This window comes from Malaya genurostris, chromosome 3 (genome assembly GCF_030247185.1).
Source record: "Malaya genurostris strain Urasoe2022 chromosome 3, Malgen_1.1, whole genome shotgun sequence".
In the NCBI taxonomy this organism is placed as follows: domain Eukaryota; kingdom Metazoa; phylum Arthropoda; class Insecta; order Diptera; family Culicidae; genus Malaya; species Malaya genurostris.
This window is the reverse complement of record NC_080572.1, coordinates 127,060,402-127,070,209: the sequence shown is the minus strand read 5'-3', so window position 1 is coordinate 127,070,209 and position 9,808 is coordinate 127,060,402. Positions and strand designations below refer to the sequence as shown.

The following is a 9,808-nucleotide window of genomic DNA, read 5'->3' as shown; positions in this document are numbered from 1 at the left end:
TCCAGGTCCGTCCGAAACAAAGGGAGAAATGATTTTGGTTCTACCAGTTGAACATCAGGACTGCTATGTTATCTCAAAGTGTTGAAAATTGCTGATCATATTGCTGACAATATGGAAAAAGAATTATGTTGTGACGTTATGTACAACTCGAGATATTCACGATTAAGTTCTACCCATTCTTCCACAGGGCGGATTTTGAAAAAACGTTCCATAGTAAGACGTATTCACGTCAAAATCGGTGAACATTGCCGTTACGTACGAATTTTCACGCATGAATAACCATATGCAAGCTCGAATACAAGATTTAAATTTCTTAATATCAGTTCTTTGTATGTCTGTTCTTTGTGATATTGGTGGGTAGCAGCGATTCTAGATTTATAAAATGAACTTTCTTTCTAATCGGGTGTGTGTTTAGAGTGCTACAGTCGTAATGTTAGCTTAAGGTACATAAAGAAAATGAACTCATTAATTCAAGAATATATTTCACCTAAAGTGTTTGATCAATATTCAACTCTTCTGGCATAGTGAACCTATGAATGTTCCTACAAATTGGATAGCATTTCTTACAGAAGATGTTCTTTCAACTAGCGTCACTGAAGAGTAGGCAGAAGCATAAAATAGATAGCTCGGAAACCGTCATTATCAGTCAACATCAGTTCACGGAAAGACCGAAATCAGCATTTTGGCGAAAAAATTAGTTGATTTTCTGATTTTAGTTATTTATTTTTTAGGACAACTAAAAAAATCTTTTTTTTTGCATTACATTCCTTTTGTGGAATTTGGTCTTTCTGTTTCAACAGACTTCGCAGCCGATTCTTAGCGTACAGAATCATTGCATGGCTAGTACTACGATGCTACTGACACTAAGAATCCTTCCAGGTCGTGGCTCGAACATACGACAACTGGCTTGTGAGACCAGCGTCCTATGCATTGAACCGTCAACCCGGGACGAATAAAAAAATCTTACTTTTGCCAATTTAGGTTTTTTATTTCTAATTCCCTTAATAATAATAAAATATTTGTTAAAATGGCTATTTTTTTAGTTGAATTCACCAATTAAACGTGCTGTCATTTCTAAGCTAAGCACACTTCATTTCCATTCAACTAATGTTTAAGTTGAATGATAGAAATAAAACGTTGTTTTCAACCAACATAAATGATAGAATGGCTCCTGCAATTTGCAGCTATATGGCGCTCTGTCATTGAGAAAATGTTAACACCGTAATGACTACTAGCCACTAGATGGCACACTACTACCGAAAAAAATTCAGTCGCGGTTGTCTTTTCTATATTGACAGGTATAAATACGATGTTGTATTGGAGAAAAAGACATAAACGAAACATAAACTTCTTTTTGAAAATTTTTCTCCTAAATCGCTTTCGACTTCGCGAAATCGACTCTCTCACTGAAAACTTTGAGCACTCGTAAAACAAAAACCGAATACAAGTAGCACACCGGACGGCGTAGCCCTAAAGGTTGGAAGATACAAAAAACATCATTTGACATATACAATTAGAGTGCAACATTCGAAACTCATTTCACTCTTCCGCGTAAAAACATTATTACGCGCAATCGCTTCAAATGCGCACAAATTCTGAATAAATACACTTTCTACTAAGAGTTTACGTCATTTTTACAAATCGGTTTAGAAATTTATATATGGATATATCGTAACACATGCGAAAAACATCTAAACAATTTGCAAGCAGTTTCAACAAGACTGTCCTTTCTAGCTTTTTAATGGATTGTTTTGCTTTGACACTTCTCATGAGTCTTTGGCTGATAAACTTGTTAATAAAACCCATTTCATTTTCGTTTTCTTTGTGCTGCCCTTCAGTAATGATGGTGATAGATAAATAGAAACAAATTTTCTGATTTTAATAACAAAATTAGTTGTCAATGAGAATTTCGTGTTGGATTGAAATATTGCTGGTTTGTGTCCAGGGTATTCGCCAACTAAACACATTCTCTAAAAATAAGAGTTTTTTTTCAGCAAAGTAAATTCTCAATTTTAACTAATTTTATATTTATTTTGGAAATTCTGTTGTTAAATTCAACTAATTCAAAAACAGTAATACGAATTAGGCGCAGATCTAATTTCGGTCGTTCCGTGTTCATTATCGAAGTTTCATATTAAAATACGATCCACAAAGCCTAAAACTTACGCGTTTATATATTTACTTGTTATTGTTAATTTCCATGTCTGATGGGCTATTGTACCATCTTATTAAGAAGTGTATCAAAAATAAGCTATCCATCAATTTTTTTTCAAATTATGATAAAAACGATATTCTATTCAAACTAAAAATTGATCCTTTATTGTACGAGGCATAATGAAAACCGGATGAAATTTAAGATATTCATTCACGAATTTTCGATGTTTTGATCGAAAGCTCTTCATCAAATTCCGGACAAGTGTAGAATCGCATTTTTTGGACGCTTGAGCCCAAATTTTTTTGAACTCCTGCATGTTCCCAGCTGCCTTACCAGTCTTCTTGAAGACCTACTTTACGATTGCCCAGTAACGTTAGATGGGTCGAAGCAGAGGGCAATTTAGTGGATTGATATTTTTCTAAACGAAGTTTATACCCTTTTCCGCATGCCAATTGAGAGTGGTTTTGGCATAGTGAGCCGACGATAAATCCGGCCAAAACAGTGGAGGTGTACTATGCTTCTTATATAAAGGCAGCAATCTCTTCTGGAGACACTCAGATCGAATATTTCTGCGTTTATAGTTCCGGTATTGTGGACCTGGAAGGGTTTTGGTGTCCTCCTTTACATAAGTCTCATCGTTCATCAAAACGCATGCATCCGGACACTGCAAAAGACGCGCATACAATTTCAGGGCCCTTGTTGCTGCTCGCTTCTTCTACACTTTGTTTCGAGATTTTCTGCTTCTTGTAGGTCTTTATGTGATTTCGCCTCTTGATACGCTGGATCATTCCGACACTCGTTCCCGCTTTTTTGGCCAAATCACGTATTGACATTGATTTGTTCTTCATGATTAGAGATACCACTTTCTGGTCCAGTTTCGGGTTGGAAGAATGGGGTTTTCTGCCTCTTCCTGGTAGCTCATCCAAAGAGTAGTGTTCCCCAAACTTATTAATGATGGTTTTAACACTGGTATGATGAATTCTAAACCGCTTCTCCAATTTTCACAAATACATGCGTACAGCACAAATGTATATGAATAGCTTATTTTCGATACACTCCTTAGTAGAGTCGCCTTGCTATTTTGTTGATTGCTCAACGTTCTAGTGGGAATGAAAAGTATTCATGGTCACAAACAATTTCAGAGTAGATATAGATGGGGCATTCCACGCAAAATCAGCCACCCAATATTTTTTTACATCCAACTATTTTTTTTCGGTAAAGAACTCGAAAATATTCGACATGTATTTTTTATTTCAATATTGTACGTGGAATTTTCGAGACATGATTTTTTATGTTTCGCGTTTACAAAAATGAGCCTTTTTTCAACAGCCTATACTGTAAAATCTAATAAAGATACAAAAATTAGTATAAGACATGAAATGTGCGTCTTTTATTTAGCTTTCAAGTAAGCGATTCCATTGAACAACCTTTATAGTTTATTTAATAAAAAAGTTAAAAATAAATAAACAAATTAAAAAAATTTCAAACTATTTTTGTTTTATTTTTAGTTAAAAAAAGATGCCTTAGGGCATTCAGGGGTTAGCCAAATTTTGTGCTAGGGCATAGGGGTTTAACTCAATCTTGGCAAAGTTTCAGAGTGGAAAGATTAATACTTTCGGAGCAAGTGAATTTTTCAATCACGACCCGCACACGCGGAGTGTACCGCAGCGCAACTCACTCTAATACGGGCTTAACTTGTCGACACATGTCGCGCCACTGATCGAATCCTAACTTTGACAGTTTATAGTTAGCAACGTTACAATTAAGATCGCGGTGAAAAAATGAATTCAAAAATCAATAATCCCCAAATGGCAAAACCGACTTACCCCAAGGCGATCTAGAATAACACCGGTGTTTTTGGACCATATCAACACCGATTAAGACAGAATGAAATTAAAGAATACCCGGTTTTTCTGACACCAAATGCATCAAGATCGGTCAATTTATTCAGTAGTCACAAATTTTTGAAAAAAAAAATCGATGAAAATCCCAACCCGAGCGTTTGAGTGTTATTATCGCCCCGGCAAAGTTCTGGCTGCTTCAGCTGCTTATAGGTTGGAAGGTTTTTAAAACGAAGAACATTTAGCTTTGAGGTTACAACTTTGATCCACGTTACACACCCAGATCCACATATGCACATATGATATTTTGCGATATCGACGAACTGATTAGTATGGTACGGTAAAAAATGAGTTGATTTTTTTCACTTAAAACGCATTAATTGATAAAAGATAAAATTCAATAACAATATATGGGACCATAACACCTTTTATTTCCTTCTAAATTTGTGAAAATCGATTCAATCATCTGAAAGAAAATTGAGTGTAAATTTTTGTCACAAAAAACTGACATACTCAGACATAGATACATTCACGGACATTTTTTATCTTCACGTATTATATGAGAAAGTCATAAAATATTTAATTTGTCCTATTAGGTAGCTACATCAATCCGTTGAGTAGTTAATGCAATAAGATGTACTAACTAACTTGATTGATTCATCCGGTCGTAAATCTACAGCATATTATCACTACATAGATGAAAGACATTTCAATGAAAACGGTAGAATCGACGTAGCGTGTCTAAATATATGTTGAGTTTTGAATTTAGCGTTGTAGCCATTCTTGAATGAGTGTGCTTATCTATACATTTTCCTCGAAATAAGCAAATGCATTCGCGTACAATTTCATGTTGTTGTAACTCCCTACATAGAAGATGAACCGAAAGTAAATCCGTTGCAATATGTCATATAATACTTGTTTGTGTATCGATTTCAGAATAACAAATTACCTTAACATATGCTGCGACCATTGCCTTCCGGCTAATATGCATAAGCTGAATATGGTCCTATTAAAAATCAATTGTCCACAGATATCACATCCCTATGTTTCCGGACACGAACCACCTGCAAAGGATGAATCACTAGAGAAACGAAAAAGACGATACATTGCATAACTCGCATCACAGAATAGAATAGAAAAAAAATCGCCATTCACTGTCATCATGATATCGGGAACGCATTCGTTTGCAGAACAAATGCTGAGAGCCAATTTGCACAATAGACACATCAGTTCAGTACCTTTTCCTATCGCTGAATTCGATAGGAAATGAAAAAATAACACCGATGAGAAAAAATCTGCGTGTTCCTTTATCCAGGCAGTTCTGGTCGAGTGGCTCGAAACCATTGACGATAATGGCGAGGGGCTGCTTTTCAGTTCTCCAGTCGTATGCAAGCTGTTCGTACTCGGACACCATTATCAGTCCATAAAGCGGTGCATTCGAAGTTCAGAGGGAGAACAAATAAACGTTACACCGTATTTGTAGTGCTATTATTAAAATTTATTCACTTTCCGCATGCTTCTTTCGCACAACCAGCTGTGGATAGTACATACTATACATCGGCCCACTTTTGATGCAGTTGTGACAAACCAAATAAAAATCTGCTCGCTACATCGTTAAGAGCAGTGGATTGAGATATGTTGGAAGTAGCATTTAGATAATAAATCACTCAATCCACATATTGCATATTGAATAGTATTTACTTTTGATGTCATGGTATGTGAAAAAACATTAATCTGGTAAGAATTTAAACTTGTAAAGAGAATCAAATGTGATCGTAATGTCTATGTCTAAAGTCTATTAACTTGGCAGCAAATTTGATAAGCCGAATTCTATGCCACCGGTGAGTATTTTTAGCTACGGTTCCTCTATTATGGCACAGGAGATCAGTATATTCGAAGGCATCAGAAGCAGCGGTGAAATACTATACATCAATTTCTCAGAGGAGGATAAACTGATTTTTACAAACTAAAATTCAATTGAAAGGTGCATAGATTTCAATTGAATTTTAATCCGGATCCGATTTCCGGCACCGGAAATGCAAGGTGAAGAATAGTAATAATTTCGACCCGTCATTTCAAGTGAGGATACAAAAACCTGTTTTATTCCATCTAGTGGTGTAACGATGCCCTTGTCATAACACTCGTATTCTCACTTATAATGTAGTGTTCTTCGAAAAAATTTTCATTGTTTCCTGAAAGAAAACAAAAAAGTTTGTATGTCCATCAACTAGTACAACCAACAAAATATAACAGTTCTATAAATAAACATACAAGTAAACAAAGAAACTATTTCCGGTGCTTTTGGAAGAGGAAACCAGGATTGTTGTATGGGATCATATGACTTTTCATTGGAACTTAAGTTTGTGAAAATCGGTCAAGTCTTCGAAAAAAGTGAGTGAGTTCCAATTTGGAGAATATGATCACTGTTTCCAGTGTTTCTGGAAATAGTTGTGGTTTTAAGGTAAGAGGAAACCATTTATTTGATTTTTAACCGACAATGACTACCAATTGTAATAGTTTTGACTCCAGTTTAGATTTTTTTTAACGTTTTTTACCTCGCCGCTTTGTGCGGTATACAATTTTTATCACCCTTCCTTGTACACACACAAACATATACATACAGACATTTTGCGTACTCGACGAACTGAGTCGAAGTCGACATTCGGCATTCCAGGTCTCAGCTCAAAAGTTGGTTTTCGCAGTGATTTTTTGATTCTGTTAATGACATATTTATTCCAGTTTCACTCTGACTTGAATTTCATGTGCGTCATTTTTTCGTAATATATGTAGTTTTTTACTTTTGCTAGCTAGTTTTTAATTTATTTTGAAATGATTTTGCAATGAAAATTGTTTAGAAACATAATTGAACGAAAACTTGGATTAAAATTATTTAGTTGTTAGAAATACTCGATTTATAAGGAAATGTATGCCTTTTTTAATCTCACAAAATTGATCGTACACCAATATCGACACAATTTACTATAAACTCGTTTTGTGTGTAAGCTGTCAGTGTTAGAGTAAACAACATTAATAGTTCGTTTTAGCTTTGGTTTGAGAGTTATAAATTGAAATACAGAGAAAACCGTTATTTTTTTGTAATGGAAGGCAAAAGAAAGAAAAAAGATATTTCTATAAGAAAATTGATCATTTCTTTGCGTTGTAAAGGAAAATCCTTACGCGAAATAGAAGAAATCGTTGGACGACCACGTTCCATCGTACAGAATATCATTGACAACTGGAAATACGAGGGAACTCTGAAGAAGAAGGCAGAAAGGGGAAGAAAACGGATCCTATCGGAAGTTGACGAACGGTTTATAGTTCGCAAAATACGAAATAACCCGAAAATTAAGTGAACCGAAATTGATGGCGGAAGTGTCTCAAGATAACAACCGACCTATTTCAACTGAAGCTGTTCGTCGCGTTCTCCGGAAATCTAATCTGCATGCTCATGTTGCCCGTAAAAAGCCATTCATATCAGCAGTAAATCAGAAGTAGCGGCTTGAGTTCGCCAAAACCCACGTAAACAGAGTTTTGAAATCAGGTAATATTTACTGATGACACAAAAATAAATTGCTTTGGATATGATGGCAGACAAATTGTTTGGAGAGAGCTGAATACAGAGCCCAAATATAAAAATTTGAGACCAACAGTGAAACATGGTGGTGGCTGTGTTATGTTGTGGGGTTATATGGCAGCTTTCAGGCACAGGAACACTGGAGTTTATCGACCGGAATATGGATAAAATGCTATATATGGACATCCTAAAACGTGACCTAATACGAAGTGCACAAAAATTAGGACTATCATCAGGATATTGTTTCCAACAGGACAATGATCCAAATCACACCGCACATGTTGTTCGGGAATGGCTGTTACATAACGTTTCTAAGCAGTTGAAAACACCACCACAGTCACCAGACATGAATCCCATCGAAAACCCAAGGGATAAAATTATTCGGCGGTTCAAGGGTACTAACACATCAAACAAAAACACGCTGAAACAGAAAATAAAATAAGTATGGGAAAACATCCTAGCATCTTGCGCAAAGAACTAGTGGCCACAATGCCCCGTCGTTTGTAAGCCGTAATCGACGCTAAGGGAGGCCACACTAAGTACTAAATTTGATATTTAAATCCGCATTCATCAGCTACACTTAGTAATGCAGATTTTCATATTGAGTGTACGACCAATTTTGTGAGATAGAACTAAGGTGTTTTTTGTTGCAATCGAACCACCATATGGAAAAAATCTTAATATTTAAATAAAATGTATATTAATCCAATTCAAGAAATATATAACATTGAAATTACATATATTTTGTTACTTTAAACTTACTAATTGAACAGCAAAATGTGAAAATGTGATATTTTTTCGTATGTACGATCAATTTTGTGAGTAACTGTATAACAATATCGTTTATGACAACTGGTGAGAAGATTTCATGTTTAAACAAAATTTTGAACCTGTCATGTTCAAACCAAACAACAAAACCCAAACGCATTATTGGATTGAGAGTTGGTAAAACAACTTATTAATTTATCAATACATACTTTTTTGTTATTAGCCTCTAATGGTTCGATTTTGCTCAGCAAGCTTACATTCCTTATATGAGTGATTACACTTTCTACTCTACCTCTCACTAAAGTAAACTACTAAATAAATTCTCAGAACCAATTAACCCTTTCATGAAAAAACTATGTAATTTGTATTGAATTGTGGGAATGAAAGACTACATCAAATTTACTGATTGATTTGATTTTCTTTGAATAATTTCGGATCGAAATTTCGGAAATAACCTGTCCGATTTCACGAAGCGTAAAATTGACATTGCGGCAAACAAAATCCATCCATTGTTTTCTACCAAAATTGTGGGTACTGGATGTCACGGAACCAACATGAATTTTTCTTCGTCTGATTTGAAAATGAAATTTCGTCTCCCTCAAAATGTCAAATTTTCAACTTAATTTTGAATCAGTTCCATATAGCTGAAGGAACATATTATTACAGGGTCCGGCACTCGAAGTGTAACCAACTTCAGACCGCTCGCGCAGCTGACGCACGGGCATCAGCTCTCTAGAAATTTGCTAAATGACAGTTCGGAGTTGTATTGTTTACAAGCGCAAGAAAGCATTTTGCTAAAAGTGATCGCGAAAAAAAATCTTGACTTGAGAGAGCGAAGGAGTTGCTTCGTTTGGCCGAAAGCGGTCAATTTCCGAACATTGTATTTTCTGACGAGAAAATTTTTTCAATTGAGCAATTCGTAATCTCTCAAAACGATAGGGTTTACTTGACCGACCGTTCATACGAGAATTTGAGTCATCGATTGGCCACCAGGAGGCAGCACCCGCAACAGATAATGGTTTGGGCCGCTGTAACCGCAGATGGGCGCTCTCCAATCGTTTTCATCGAGCCTGGCGTCAAGGTAAATGCGACATATTATCGGGAAAGTATTCTGGAGGTTGCTTTGAAGCCGTGGGCAGACAAACATTTCGGTGGCAGACCATGGACGTTTCAGCAGGACTCGGCACCGTCTCACAAAGCTCGAGTGAACCAAGAATGGCTGAAAAACAACGTTCCGAACTTCATCACGTCCACACAATGGCTCTCGAATTCACCAGATGCGAATCCAATGGATTATTCTCTTTGGGCCATTTTGGAGAGCAAAGTCCGAACTAAAAGATACACCAGTCTCGAGGCGCTGAAAAAAGTTATTGTCCGCGAGTGGGCCTAAATACCTGCAAGTCACATTCGGCAGCTTGCGATTCGTTTTTTGACCGTCTCAAGGCCATAGTCAAGGCAAAAGGTGGTCAT

General features: G+C 36.2%; 1 long non-coding RNA gene across 2 annotated transcripts; it reads right to left on the bottom strand.

The window, feature by feature from the left end:
- Positions 1-2,348: 2,348 nt before the first annotated feature.
- Positions 2,349-5,727, bottom strand: LOC131434640 (uncharacterized). Of its 2 annotated transcripts, none has more exons than XR_009230375.1 (4): positions 5,235-5,727; positions 4,946-5,060; positions 4,524-4,859; positions 2,349-4,462 (listed from the first exon to the last, which is right to left on the bottom strand). It is a non-coding gene; the product is annotated as an uncharacterized LOC131434640 (long non-coding RNA). The 2 variants fall into 2 exon arrangements; XR_009230376.1 differs by having other exon boundaries at positions 4,645-4,859.
- Between the last annotated feature and the right edge of the window lie 4,081 nt (positions 5,728-9,808).